Source organism: Polypterus senegalus, chromosome 8, assembly GCF_016835505.1.
Source record: "Polypterus senegalus isolate Bchr_013 chromosome 8, ASM1683550v1, whole genome shotgun sequence".
Lineage (NCBI taxonomy): Eukaryota > Metazoa > Chordata > Cladistia > Polypteriformes > Polypteridae > Polypterus > Polypterus senegalus.
This window is the reverse complement of record NC_053161.1, coordinates 173,523,350-173,539,962: the sequence shown is the minus strand read 5'-3', so window position 1 is coordinate 173,539,962 and position 16,613 is coordinate 173,523,350. Positions and strand designations below refer to the sequence as shown.

The 16,613-nt window shown below is 38.3% G+C and overlaps 1 protein-coding gene across 3 annotated transcripts in view; it reads right to left on the bottom strand.

The window, feature by feature from the left end:
- LOC120533433 (gastrula zinc finger protein XlCGF7.1-like) overlaps nucleotides 1–16,613 on the bottom strand; it is a 34,201-nt gene that overhangs the window by 9,773 nt on the left and 7,815 nt on the right. The window lies entirely within an intron of this gene.

Here is a 16,613-nt window from a genome sequence, read left to right as displayed (position 1 = left end):
CTTAAGGGGTAAATTGACCTCCATTTAGGCTGTGGAGACACACTCAAAAATGTAATCAATTTTACAAACACCAGTGTCCAACAGTTCTGTGTTCTTGATGCATTCATAGTATTATAGCACAATCCCAATATATTTTACATACGTATTATATATACATATACGAGGGACGCTGAAAAAATGTACGCACTTTAATATTTTTGTTAGAAATAAATAAATAAATGAATAAATATATACATATATATATACATATATATATATACACATATACACATACATACATACACATACATATATATATATATATATATATATATATATATATATATATATATATATATATATATATATATATATATATATATATATATATATATATATATATATACACACACTAATAAAAGGCAAAGCCCTCACTCACTCACTCACTCATCACTAATTCTCCAACTTCCCGTGTAGGTAGAAGGCTGAAATTTGGCAGGCTCATTCCTTACAGCTTACTTACAAAAGTTGGGCAGGTTTCATTTCGAAATTCTACGCGTAATAGTCATAACTGGAACCTATTTTTTCGTCCATATACTATAATAGACGTCTGCTCGATGGCCGTGGGAGGCGGAGTTACGCCTCTCACGTAATTTAGTGCCTGCCTATTTAAGGCCGTCCGTCAGCGGCAATCCAATAGAAACACTGCCGATAAATATTCACGGGTGAAGGACCGTTGCTAATGCAGACGAAGATGAGATGGTCAGGGTGGTGTTTGGCACAAACTCAGCGAAACTGTGAGAGAAACTTTTAAGTGCCGGGTGTAATGGAAAGATTTTCTCTGTAAAGAGAGGAAGGGAATCAGGAGAGCAGATGGGCGTTGGTCGCTTCAGTGCAAAACCAGCTGCAAGGATTTGTTTTTCGAAAACAGCCAGGAATGTTCTAAAGATACAGCCAAGGCTATGTAAGGAGTTGTTTTTCACTTCGAGGGGCTTCATTGCACGCAATGCTTATTATTGTTCTGGTACTAGGCACCGTCTCGGTCAAGGCCAAGTAGAGGAAAAACAACACCGTGTCCCATGGAAGGGTGTGTACTGAAACTGATCACTTCTGTATACACTGCTTGCACGTAAGCCGCTTTTGGGCAAGGACACTCAATTAGTATATAAGGGAAGGTTCCGCCTCAGTTTCTTTGAAAGCTCAACCGTGGGGAACGTGCACACCGCCCGGTATTGGACTAGGCGCACGAGTTGATCCTCTGACGAGACTGACAAGTGGGCTCCCTCAGTCTACTGGTCTAGGATGATGGCTCTTGGTCTTTTGATATTACTGTAAGCATAATCTTGTTTTTGTATGTCTATTGTCACTGCATTATATGTATTTGAATGTTGCTATAATTTAATATTTATTTGAATTTTGCTATAATTGAATAAGTATTTGAATGTTGTTATAATTGAATAAGTAAATTTTACTAAAATATCAGACCTTCTCTCTCTGATCCTTGCCTACTTACTCTTTAACCATTTTCCCAAATTAAAACACCGGGTCTTAGCTAACATTAAATACAGCCATGGACATCGCACGAGATGACACCAGCACAGCTGGAAACCTTCGATGCATGTACACCGAGCGGCTCACGTGAACTGACGCAGTGCACAGATAAAAAGCAACAGTTCCAAAGAGTGCTGAACACAAACCGAATTACACAATTGAGAAGGCAGCAAAAAAATATGAAGCGTCTGATACATACAAGCATATTCATAAGTGCAGCTACTGTGGATACAAAGCACACGGTGGAAAAAGTGAATGTCCCACTAAAGGAAGACAGTGTAAAAAAAAAAAACCCGTGAATGCAGTGTGTCACATCTCAGATAAAGAGGAAGACGAGCAGTTTATTGATGCAGTAAGAAACGAATCGATGAATGAAACCTGTCATCTTTACAACGATTGACAAACACGGAATGTAACTTGAACACATCCTACAAATACGAGCCTGATTGAAAGAAATAATGATAATCAAATCCTTGATGACAGCAACACTCAGTAAAACTCACAAAACAATTACTGTATATTGACAATCATGTTACGTTATTCTTAAAATGCTCCCTTTTCTTTTTCATAACTTCTTTAACACACTACTTCTCCTCTGTGAAGCACGAGTATATATATATATATATATATATATATATATATATATACACACACACATATATATATGTCTGAGAAGTAAGCTTTTCTAAACCTTGTAAAAGAATGCTTTGTTTTAGCAAACAAAAATATTTGTGCAAAGGACTCAAGGTCTGAGCATTCCACACGAGTCTGCATTATCACGTTTTCCCTTAGCTTACATCTGAACGCCATAACAAAAGGGGCCAAGAAATCAAGTTGCATAAGGGGCATTGAAGGGGATTGTGTATAATAAAGTGTTGACTGTTGCATTTTATAATGATATTAAATCACGCATTCTAGGGGTATAAAGCTGGACCCCACCCAACAGACGGGGTTCAGAAGAGCCCTGATGCTGTCATGTACATTTGATTGTCTGCTTTTCTGAAGCTCTTCTCACCGTGACTCTGAAAAATAAAGCTGCTTTATAACCGCACCTGCTGTCTGGTCTGAGTTTTCGTCCACAACCCCAATCTACATACTCTCAAATAGACAAAACACAAGCCGTGGCGCAATAGAAGAGGCTTCGCCTCTAGCACCGACGTCCGAGGTTCAATTCCCGAGAGGGGGTGCACCGAGTATGTACGCCTGATGACCCCAAAATTAGGGCGAAACACGTGTTGTGTACTCTTTGCATTATTTCACAGTAAACCTATTTCATATATATATATATATATATATATATATATATATATATATATATATATATATATATATATATATATATATATATATATATATATATATATATATATATCTATCTCAGCGCTTCCCGATTCATTTTTCCCTCGCATCCCCTTGGTTTGAGACGTATGAAAAACTATGCGGTTAACGCAGAAAGACAGATCACCAATTGAAGCTTTATGAATAATGGATACTTTATTCACCATCAATGATTGTTTTGGTAAAGCCATACTCAGTGTATTCATTAGATGAACGGTAAAAAAGTAACAGCGAGGGGAGGGCGACTTATTGAGGCACGCAGGTGAAACCACAATAGCACGCGGGCTCGATGTACTGTAGTGCGAGTCAACTTGATCTGAATTGCGCAATCACATTCGAAAAAATATATCTTTTCAAGTTCTATTTAGTTGACACAAATATCTTTGGCTGGAATGTAAGGCGAATTTACTCTTTACATTTTTATGGTGAAGAAAAATGTATGCAATGATGCCAACATTTACTTTACATTCCAACCAAAGACATTTCTGTCGACTAAATAAAAATTCCTTGTATTTAAAATGTAAATAGAACTTGAACAGATACGATAGTTCATAATATCCAGGCAGACTTGCACGTAAGAGCGGGAGTCATCTGTTTTAACAAGCAGCGTATTGCACTGATACGAAATAGCCTGCCCATTTAATTATTTAGGAATGGATAAATAAATTAAGATTTTGTACAAATAATGTTTTTCATTATTCTCCCTTGATGGAGTCTGGCACCCCCTGCAACAGTTGCTCGCACCACAAAGAGTGTATGTGTGTATATGTGTGTGTGTGTATATGTATATGTATATATATATATATATATATATATATATATATATATATATATATATATATATATATATATATATATATATATATATGACAGCAACACTCATCACTCACAACAGTGACAAAACAATTACATTGACAATCATGTTACGTTATTTTCAAAATGTTTCCTTTTCTTTTTCATTACTTCTTTAAAACACTATTTTGCTAGTATATTTATTTATTTATAATTTATTTTAAGAGATTTTTTCCAAGTCCTGCTAGACAAGACTTTGGCCATGGGATTTTCCCCCCTCCCCCGAGTGCCACCCTCCTCTAAACCATATTCAACCATGCAGCTCTTAAACAGTTTAATGTTTTCCTCACTTTAAGTTTCCAATTAAGATTAACATAAACATTATGTCCAAATCTTATTCAAGAATTTCATCACAAAGGGTTATCAACCGAAGAAATGAGTACACGGGCAGATCCTAGCACCAAAAAATGAAGTCAAACAAATTAACGCGAAAATTGTCAATCGGTAACGCAGCAAATTGTTTAAATGCATACCCATAGACTATGCTGAAACAGTTGGTGGTGATCGTGAGGAAGATGAAAACGTCAACTTACAATATCCTGTATAATAACTGCATCCGGTCTTCCAAAAGCCAAACTACTGTTGAAAGAAGGATGCATCCAAGAAAGGTAATGTAGTACATCTTCAGGGGATAACAGCCACCAAAGGAGATCTTGATATACCATTCGTATTAAAATGTTTACAGTTTCCCCGTTAGAATAGCTTTTGCAAAAACGATTAACAAATCACAGGGACAAACATTCGAAAAAGTCAGTTTATTTAATAGAGAGAAAGAAACGAAATTCACTCGGGGGCAGTTATATGTTGTGTTGTCAGGATGCAAGTCCAAGCACAGAATCAAAATTCAATGTGATATTGATGAAAAGTTAATTCAAAAAATAGTTTTTACTGAAGTTTTACAGTAAAAGTGCAAGTTTAAAAAGTTTTTGCATGCTAATTTCAAAGCCAAACAAAATGCAACATGAAATATAATTTACTTTGAAATTATTACTGTTTATTATTTTTTAATATGGTTAATTACTCGCTGTAATGTAAAACAGTAAATTACACATCCGCAAAGAGGGTAATGTGTAGCACAGGAACAGGGGTTGGCGAGCGAAGCAAGCAGGGGGCAAAGCCCCCCAGTATGTATATCTATCTATATAAATAAATAAATAAAATCAGTTCATCTTCTGCTTAAATATTCACAGTAACAAACACTTTAATGGGACAAAAGTTGAGAAGATTAACTGATCATCAAAAGGCATCAAGTTAAAGATGACACATTTCATTTTATTCAAGATTAGTGTATTGTTTTTGTCTTGTAAAATTGTACACGGAAAAAAGGAAAGAAGCACCAGGCAAAAGTTAGTCTGAGAGCTTCATTATCCCGTTATGACTATGGTTTGTTTAAAGTCATCATTAGGAAACCCGAGGTGATGCAAATGTCAAAGCTGTCTAAATTCTCAGACTCCTCAAACCTTGTCCCAACAATCAGCAGCCATGGGCTCCTCTAAGCAACTGCCTAGCACTCTTGAGAAATAAAAGAATTGATGCTCACAAAGCAGGAGAAGTAGCAGTCCCATCAGTTCATAATATTATTAAGAAATAGAAGTTAACAGAAATGATGGAGGTCAAGTTGAGGTCTGGAAGACAAAGAAAACCTTCTGAGAGAACTGCTAGTTGGATTGATAGCCTGAAGAAGGGGCCTGGATTGCCTCAAAAGCTTGCATATTGTAATCATTTTGCTTGACTTCTCACTAGAAGATAAATAAAAACCGTGCCTTACTGCAAAAGAACTTCAGGAAGATGTATCAGAGGCTGGAGTGGTGGTGCTGTGACTGTTCTACTGTGCAGCTACGCCTCCACAAATGTGACTTTCATGGTAGAGTCAACAGAAGAAAAGCTTTCCTGCATGCGCGCCGCACAATTCAGCACATGATGTTTGCAAATGGACATCTAAACAAGCCTGATGCATTTTGGAAAACAAAGCCTGTGGACTGATGTAGAAGTCAAAATAGAACTTTTTGGCCTCAATGTGCAAAGGTATGTTTGGAGAAGAAAAAAAAAAGGGAGTCGAATTACAGGAAAAGACCACGTCTCCAACTATTAAAGCATGGGAGTCGATCCATCATGCTTTGGGATTGTGTTACAAGCCAGTGGCCGAGGGAACATGTCATTGGTAGAGGAAGAATGGATTAAAAAAATACCAGCAAATTCTAAAAGCACATATCACACAATCTGAAAAAAAAGTTGAAGTTAAAAAGACTAGGAGTCCTACAGCAAGAGAATGATCTGAAACACACCTCTAAATCTACAATGGAATACCTCAAGAAGTGCAAGCTGAAGGTTTTGCTACGGCCCTCAATATCTAAACTTCAATTGAAAATTAGTGGAGAGATCTCAAAAGAGAGAGCAATAAATAAAAATAAAATCTCAAAAAACAACCTCTATACTGTATCCTTTCCTTTGGATAGATTCAAACGGTTTCTGGAAAACAAATATAGAAATAAGCAAAAAAAAATAAATAAATCTGTATCCTGTATATCTCCTCAGTACAAATTAAAAGCAGCTTTCAAATGTAAATGTGCATCTGTACTGTCCAGTGCCAAAAACAAACACTGAGGCAGTTACTTAAGCTTACAGACGTGCCGCCCCTCCACGGCTGAGACACCGGATTACCGGCAGTACTCTATTTAGTAGGAGGAGGGTGCTAACCCTTGGAGGTCAGAGTGCGTGTTTATTTTTATATAATATCAAAGGGGAGCCCCCTTGAAGTTTCGAGTGCCACTGGTACCGGCCACCCATTTGAAGCACTCAGAGTCTGGTTGTCTTCCCTCAACTACGGTGGACTGAATGCACTCCTGCTAAACAAACTAAGAACAGGAACCTGTGCCTCCTGCTGCGATTAGGAGTGCCTGACATCTTTATCGTAAGTCACTAGAGACATGACCAAAAAAAAAAAAAAAAAAAAGGGAGCAGTTGCAGTTTGGAACTTTGAGGAACTTTCTTCAAAGATCTGGAGCCAATCAAAGAGGTTTATTTACATCAACAATGTGTCCAGGCAATTGGAAAGGATATCGATCATCGCCTCTGGCCCAGTTCCCGCTTCATTGATTTTGAAAATAAATAAAGATTCCCTCCATACAGCAACAAAATTCAACCCCCGAGTTCAAAGACGCACTTTACATAGCTGGCAAAAACCGGTCAGGGCTGCTTAAAATGATAAGCAGAGCGGGGATATCTTGTAGAAAATGGGGGCGATGCAACTACATAGCAAAATTTTATTTTCTCTTTCACTCCCAACAAACAGTAAATTAATATCTCACAATTAAGAATTGTCACATTAAAAAAAAACATTTTTACCATATTTACTCACGTATAAGTCAGATCTTGAAACCCGAAAAATCGATCATAAAAATCAGACTTTCAAAAATGTGACACTTAAATTTTTTTTTTTACATCTTCTTGCCTCCTCCAATCTTGCATCAGTTTCTCAGACGCATCGAATTTTGCTGTAGCAGCGCAGTTGCCAACTTTTTTCGCCACTTCAACGATGTTTAATTGAAAGCCAGCATCCTATTTTCTTCTGATTGAACGCACCATTGTAGATAAGGGATGCTCAAACGATAAATGTGTATGACGGTGAGAGATACAAAAAACACAAAACAGCGCAAATGTCGCTTCGGAATAATTTGGGTATTACCGTGTGGTCGCGTAGGCACACGAGAGAGAGAGAGAGAGAGAGGGGGGGGGGTTAGGAGCACATGCTGATGCAGTGCATTGCCACACCCCCATAGAAGTAAAAGCCCTGTGCTCCGTGGTTACACTCTCAGGTGGGCGTTAGCATATCATCATCTCTTGGACCAATACCGTGAGTTTTCCGCATTTGGCTTATACGAGAGACATTATAAAATACCAGAAATTATACATTAAAATCAACTCCCAACTTTTCCGCGAGTATATACGGTACTTCATTCTCACAGAGCAGAGGTCCCCAAACTATGACCTGCAGGCCGAATACGGCCCCTAGACTGTCAACTTTACTAGCCCTTTAAACAATAACCGCAATGTGTGTGCTTTTCTTATTAAAATTTTGCCTTTTTGATGTGTCACCTTACTATTACTGTGTAATGTGCAGGTTCTCATTGAATAGGATAATCTATTTTGTGTTCAGACGTAAATAATGAGTACTCTACTTAAGAATGAATAGAACTGAATTAAAAGCATACTGACAGTATGCACAGCTTTTTCTCTTACATTAAATATATCAGCACAATATATCCATTTTCTAAGCATTTCACAGATTTTAGAAACCTGAAACCTATTCTGGTGTCTTCAAGTACTGCACAAGGCAGGAAAAAAAAAACTGATTTAAACACTAGGCCATCGCAGGGCACCCTTAAACACACACCCACACTTACTCATAGCAGAACAAAGTGAAGAACTCAATAAACCGTCTGAAAATTTAAAAAATCCACTCATTTCAGTCACAGTCACTGGGAACCAGGGGCCTCATGTATAAACGTTGCGTAAGAACTTTTCCAGGTTCAAATCGCGATGTATAAAACCTACACTTGGCGTAAATCCACGCACTTTTCCACGGTACCTCATACCTTGTCGTACGCAAGTTCTCTGCTCGGTTTTGCAGACTGGCGGCACCCAGCGTCAAAGCAGTGCTACTGTTCCTGTGTGGTTACTCTTTATTTTCCTGACGCGGCTTTATAAATACACAGAAACTAACCGCATATTGTTTATTAGTGTAATGCATCTGATTGTAATTAACTTGTAACAATATAATGGTAGAGGGAACAGCCATAGTATTCCAAATACCATAACTGCCTTAGCGTTGTTACTCTCACTTCTTCTTCTTCTTCCAGCTCCTCCCGTTAGGAGTTGCCACAGCGGATCATCTTTTTCCATATTACTCTCACTGCACCACTCGGAGTATTTATATCACTGTATCTGAGTGTGAATCACAGCAGCAGCTGATCGGAAAGAGAATTATCGGTATTACAGCTTCAAGGACACGCTGTCTCTGCCACCGCAAAACGTTTTAAAGCCTTTCCTGTACGGACCTCGCGGTTCAGAAACAGAAACGATATAATTTATAAGGTGAAATTCAGCAAAATATGTTTATTAAATTATAAAGATAAAACTTTAACTTCATTTAAATAATCTATATTCTTCACTGGGAGTGTCGTTAAGGATAGAATAATTAAACATGTACTACGAAGATATTTCAATGTTCTTTAAACGTTTTGAAGAATCGGCGCCAAGCTTACAGATGGCTAAACGTCTATTACAGAGCTGATTGTATGGCGATCGGTTACTTGGGGAAAGAAAAGCACTGACTGCAGTGATGGCTACGCAAATATATATTGAATATAAAACAGAAAGAGAAAATAACAACACAGCTAAAAACACAGCGACAAATTTCGGCAAAAGTTAAATGTTTGTGTCATGAGCACGAGGCAGCTATGCAGTGTCTGCAACATACGTGGCCATCCACCGTGCATAAGCTACCTTACTGACTCGCGGGCGAAGGAGCCACCGATTCTTCCTCTGCCCAGTGCCACCACAAGCTTAGAGCCGCCCCCAATTGTACTGCTGCAATAAATTATTTCATCGAAGTGAAACACATGTTTAATAACGTGCTTTAACTCCTATCATCATGAAAATGACATCACGTATACATCTCAGTATTTTAGTTATTAAGAGAGCTGTAATATTACGAATGTAATGGACTCTGTGTCCAGATGGAGGAAGAGAGCCGGTTTAAGAAGCACATAGTGATTCACACACACAGAGCACATAGAAGATCAAATACAAAACAAAGCATTTAACGTGCTACTTTAATTACGATGTGATTTGAGAAACTGGTTAATTAAACGATTTTAAGATGAAGTTTATGATGTTCTATTTTAATGACAAAATAAACTACGTGATTAAAGTGGAAATGTCGAGATTGAAGTTGACATTTCGTGCTTTTTCCTCACCGTGTGCCTTTTTTCTCTGTACCCTAATAAGCTTTCATATGACACTCAGACAGTGGGCTTACAACTCTTCTTTTCACAGAGACTTTGATATGTGACTTCTTTTTTTATTTCCGGCACTGTGCGATTTTGTGAACGTGAGCTTTCAAGTTTCTCCAACACGCTATGTCACTCGATCAACTTCCTTTTGTTGATTATACCAGGTTTATTTGAACAAATAGTATGTTTTTCATTTGCCTCCACTTGGTATTCTCTGAAATTCTTATATTTTCCCCGTGCTTTTCCCATTGTCTTTTCACAGAAGGCTGCGCTTAAGGGCGATTTATATTGATTTGCATATTCAAATAGGCGTAATTCTGGGAGGATTTGGGGCGTTACATAATGCGCATGCACGAGCGTTAGTTTTCACGCTGATCGCGATTTATGTAGCGGAAGAACGTGGAAGTTGGAGTACGCACAGATTCCTGCATCTGGATTTTTCTGTGCGTAAGCACATTTCGGCTTTTGTGCTTACGCCATGTTATAGTGCGAGTTCTACGCACAGCGTTATACATGAGGCCCTAGGCCTGTCCCTGCAGCATTGGGAGTAGGGCAAAACAACCCTGGATGGGGATGCCAGGCCAATGCTGGATACGTTTACATACACCTTCTAGAAGTTTAGTTAACCGAACATGTGCATTTAGGATATCAGGAGAGATCGATGTTGACACAGGGATAACATGCATCCATCCATTATCCAACCCGCTATATCCTAACTACAGGGTCACGGGGGGTCTGCTGGAGCCAATCCCTGCCATGTAATTCACGTATATTTAGAACTTTGTATGAGTTTTAAATTCAGAATTCTCGAGATACGAGGCTAAAGCATTGACCACCATGCTGCCTTATTCCCCCACATGCATACAATTTGGGCACCTGAAGCTACCACAGAAAAGTTACAGAAATAGCCATATACCCTCCTGCAATCGTTTCACCCAAACTCATTAAGCGAATCCTGAACTAACTTGGTTAAAGAGTGTCAAAGGAAAGAAAAATCGATTCCGGGTGCAGGTTATTTAGTGGACCAATGACTGTTTTTCTGTTCAGGGCAGGACAAAGCAGTTTGTCTCATATGTCAAGAGTCAATAAAGAGTCAAACTTGTGCCGGCAGTATGAATCTCGACATAAAGAAAAACAGAACTGTCTGACGGAGCATGAGGAAAAAAAAAATCTCAAAGATAAAAAAAAAATGGATTGATGAATCAGCAGAATGCGTTTTAACAACAAAAACAGATAAATACTTTGTCAGTTGGTGGCAATTTTCAAGCAGCCAAGCTAATGGCTAACAGTGGTAGACCATCCACTGATAGATGGAGAGATTGTGAAAGAATGTCTGGTTTCTGGTGCTAAGGAGATGTGTCCAGAGTAGGCCAACTTATTTAGTGTGGCAAGTCTTTCCGCACCAATGATTACATGTACGGTGGAAGAGATGGGCGACAATTTGCTTATGCATTTGCAAAGGAAATCTAAGGACATGTATTACTTTTCACTGGCACTTGATGAAAGAAATGGTGTTCATGATACAGCACAGCTTTTGATTTTTCATTCGGGGGAACTAATGAGCGATTAGAAATCACAGAAGAGCTTGACGGCATGACAACAGGAGAGGACAGCTACAGAAGAGTCTGCAAACTGTTGATAATTTGGGGCTCAACTGGTCAAATTCAACTAGCGTGACAACTGATGGTGTCCCGAACACGAAGAGTTCAGCGAGAGGAGTGGCTGCAAACATCAGAGTGCAGTCACACATGTCTGACTGTAATACACTGCTTGATCCACCAGCAAGCAGTGTGGGACTATGTCATGAAAGTTGTGGCGTCTTGTGTTAACTTCATTCGAGCAAATGCTCTCAACCTTTGACAATTTCAGGATTTTTTTTTTCTGTCAGAGATGAGAACTGCATACAAAAGAGGTTCTGTACTACATGGAGGTGTGGTACCTAAGCCTGGTGTGAGTTCTGAAACGTTGTTATGACTTGCTCCCGGAAATCAACACATTTCTGTAATCGAAATACAAAGTATTTCATAGAGCCTGGTGATAAAGAATGGAAATGGCACCTCATAGCTCTGATACAGCAGAAAACACAGAACATCTTTTTATGTATGTCTGGCTTGCTTGTCCGGGTATTAGGATAGTCCATACAGACTGCGATTGACAGCAGCGCCCCGGGAGGTGGGAGATCCGGTTTCTTTCTCCTGGTGAAATTTGCATAAACCGCACCATTTTTCAAAAGTGGGGAAAGACAGCTATCAATAAAAGAGCAAGAACGCATTTGGATTGATAATGAAACAAACTTATTAATTGTAACTTAGTTGTTAATCTTCCTAGAAATTCTTATCGGTGTAATGTTTATGTTTATTTTTGTTATTGCTGTGTCTGATGCCATCACAGAAGGACAGTCTGAAAATTATTTTTGAAGCTTTTGTGAGTAAAAAGCAGCAAATTTTATTTTTTTCATTCATGAGTGATGTTTTTCCGAACCCTGCTGCTTACACACAAATTGTACTGAGCCTTTTGGCCAATTATGCGGACCCCTAAAATGAGCCGCCCGGGGCGGACCGCCCTCTCCTAGCTACGCCACTGTGGCATTCTACACCTTATTCACCTGCTGTCAACAGATGGACTTGTGTGAGAATTTCAGAAGGGGACAGGGGTGTGATTTTTCCATTCTATATATTATTTTTTATGTATAGGGGGTATTTTGGGTAAGGGAAGGGGCAGTAAAGGGATTGTGACCGTTTTTCATCATTAGATGAAATATATATATATATATATATATATATAGTATATATATATATATATATATATATATATATATATATATATATATATATATATATATATATATATATATATGCACTGTATACATTTCATTCTTCTGTTTGAGCCGAACATTTCAAAAAGGAGTGCTGCACGATGGGATATTGGCCTCTACTGTTTACCAGCTGCTTTCTAGTTAAGAAGGTGAGCAGTCCCATGCTTTTTAAAGAAGTCTCCGACGGGTTGATTGCTTGGGTACTTGACATAGTTAACTCATCATAAAATATGGGAGTCTTCCCAAACTGTCTAAACATTGTGCTAGTTATACGCCTGCTTACGAAAAAGCATCTCGACTCCGCAGCAATTTGACAACTTTGGAGCTCTAACTACAATTTAAGTACAATTCTAGAAAAAAAAAAAAGTGTTTTCAGCAATTAAATAACTATTTAAATAAACAAGGCTTGGGAAAGTTAACGCACTAATTCTGCAATTATTGTAGCCTGTTTAACACATTAAAAAGTAGTGTCGCATTCCGGGTTGATCATGTCAGACGGGGCTTTAGTTGGGCCAGCATTCTCATGTCTTTTTATTTTATTTTTTTAAAACTACAAAACAATACAAAAAAAGTTAAGTGTGTACTTAAAGAGTTACATACATATCCAGGACCATATTTATATACGACCTTAATTTATGAAATGAAATTTTCATTTAAAGATTTAACATTTCGTATTAGGCCGTTTACAGCAATACGTAGCACAAAATGCACTGGTGTTCATTTTCTTCATTTACTAGGGGGCTTCACCCCCTGCTCACTTTGCTCGCCAACCCCCGTGTTTGGTTTTCCGGATACACACTTGTAAGATTTTTTTTTTTCTTTGAATTGTTGCTATTTCATTTGTTTCACTTTTATTTCAGAACTTCTGTAAAAACAATATTTGGAATCGTTTGTGTCCCAATATGCTGAATCTGTTAAATGAGGTCCGTGAGACTTGTGTTTAATGACTTTGTAACATAATTTAGGATAGGTTTCTCCATTTGGAATTTCAACACAGACAAAACGATCGACATCATCAGCAGTTAATTAATTTTTTGCAACGTAACCAATAAATGTATGGGAGTTAAACCCCGTTTTTTGAGGCCACACATGTATTCTTGTTCTACTAGATCTGAGCGCAGCACATCTGACCCCACAGACACAGCATTCTTGTAAATCGCTTCAGACAATGAATGGGTGGGCCTTTCCAGCAGTGTCTTAAATTGGTTTACGTCTGTCACTTGTAGTGATGACAGAAAAAAAAAAAAACAAACAAACACGAGACAGCCCATTAAAAATGTGACCAAATGAAACTGGCAAAACGATGTGCATTTAGAGTAGATCAGTCAAGAGCCGCTAACACTCCATCAATAACTCACCAGCATTTATTAAGTTCAAGAAATTCCAGTGACTGAATGCTCCATTTTGATGTAGCACTCAACCATTTTGTGAAAAAGGAATAATAAGGGTTTGAACTTTTTATTATTTCTGTGTGTATCATACAGTATAAGGTTGGGAAGCACTGCATAAGAAAACGTCAAATTTACAATTAAGAACCATGGGGTAAACGCACACACCTGTAAAATACATTAAAAAGGTAGATCTTAACAGTAAAACACTGGAGTACAATTGATGGTTAAATTATTTAAAACAAAGATACATGGATATTTACATTTAAGCCAGGGGTGCCCAACTCCCATCCTGGAGGGCCGCAGTGGCTACTGGTTTTCATTCTAACCCTTTTCTTAATGAGTGGCCCGTTTTTGCTGCTAATTAACTTCTTTTGAATTCATTTTAATTGACTTGCTCTTGAAGACTCAGACCTCTCAATTGTTTCCTTTTCCTTAATTAGCAGCCAAAAAATAATGAGATACAAAATGAGCCAAAACAACTGGTGTCCATCATAAAATATCTGAAAACCAGTAACGGCGTACTGCACAATAACGTGAATACACTTGACTTACTCATTCCTAGTTTCCCTCCTCTTTCTTTCTCTGTACGTTTATCATTCGTTTGCTCAGAGGTTGATGCGCTTGCTGCTTCCTGAGCAGCTCTTCTTTTCTCCACCCTAGCGGCCTGCTGCTTCTCTTATTTTGTCGGCATCTTTTTGTATTAAAACCGATTTTTTCACTTAAGCTGGCACTTAAGTCTTCAATCTCTCTTAAGAATGATTAAAGACATGAAGAGGTAGGGGAAGAGGTACGTATGCGCTGCTGCGCGCTGCTGAGAGTTGATTCTACAATAAAATACAATAAAAATCATCACCCCGAAAGCATATATGTGTACCAAATTTCAAGTCAATAGGTGAAACGGTTTGCAAGCTACAGGAGATTTAAAAGCCTGGACAGACAAACAAACAGCCACGGTAGCGTATTACATGAGAAGATAAAGAAAGGTGAAGGTCCCAGGAATGCTGAGAAAATGCACAATTTCAGAAATGTCTGCTACTACACAATTAGAGCAGCAACAAGCCACGGAATTAAAGAACAGGTTTCATTAACTACGTGAAATCGGTGCCTAAGCAACTTGGAGTGAAATTGGTTGGGAATTGAGGCCCCGACTTAGTTGGTCTTCTGTTGATTCACTCACTTCACATTTCACTTCTGTTTGGGTGCCATTTAAGAAAAGCCATGAGGCAATTCAGAGGAACGATGAAGAAATTGAGGGAAACATTTCTTAAAAACCAAGTCAATTAAAATTAATTCAAAAGATTTAATTAGCCGCAAAAAACAGATCACTAATTAAGAAAAGGGTTAAAATGAAAACCTGCAGCCACTGTGGCCCTCCAGGACTGGAGTCGGACACCCTTGAATTTTAGGAAGTGGTACAGCTGTCAAAATCAATCATTTCAAAGTGCAAAAATATTTTACGAATAATTGTATTTCCATTGTCTCACAATATAGAGTCATTCTTCTTCTTTCGGCTGCTCCCATTAGGGGTTGCCACAGTGGATCATCTTCTTCCATATCTTTCTGTCCTCTGTATCTTATTCATTCACCCCCATCACCTGCATGTCCTCTCTCACCACATCCACAAACCTTCTCTTAGGCCTTCCTCTTTTTCTCTTCCCTGGCAGCTCAATCCTTAGCATCCTTCTCCCAATATACTCAGCATCTCTCCTCTGCACATGTCCAAACCAATGCAACCTCTCCTCTCTGACTTTATCTCCTAACTTGAGCTGACCCTCTAATATTCTTTTTTAATCCTGTCCATTCTCGTCACACCCAATTCAAATCTTAGCATCTTTAACTCTGCTACCTCTAGCGCCACCATCTCCGACCCATATACGTAACATAGCTGGTCTCAATATTGTCCTATAGACCTTCCCTTTCACAATATAGAGTCATTAATAAAGAGAAAATGTAATTTTAGAATGGGTCTTTATAAATATGACTAACTGTTGAAGTGACAGCTCATTTTACTGGAATTTGGTGTTACTCTAGTAAAATCATGAGACACTGTTGGGGAAAAACATATGCATTCCTGAGTGCCACTTTGGCTATTAGGGGTATATTTTTTTTTTAAATGACAGTTCTGTCTTACAACAGATTTTTAAAAAAGATGCACTTTGCAGAGTGTAGGAAAACTGCATAATGCAACAATGGTAAATTGCTAAACCATAAAATAATTAACAACCATGAGCACTAAAACTACATTAAACCCCCTGTAAAACTGACCATTTCAATATGATTGACATAAACAGATCACGATATCAAGTCCAATGGTCAATCTGTACCTAGCAATTCATGAGTTTATTTTATATGATTTGACGCCCACCCCTCCTCTTTGAGGGCTCAATATTTATTTCGAAAAAAAAAAAGTTTTCTGAAAAGCACATAATGTTATGGTTTCCTACAGAAATCAACCCAAAATGTCAATTGCTGCATGCTGTGGCCGCCAGTTCACCAGGAATGCGCAGGCAGGCTGGCCGGCTGTCTTCGCATGTCAAGGGTGGTCACAGTGCATCGCAATCTGGTTTGTGCCTCTTGTCATTGTAAGTGGCAAGCATTACCATAGGCATGTTAGCTACACGAACCTGACGACCAGCTGGAGACTGAACAACTGATGCCAGTACCTCACATTTG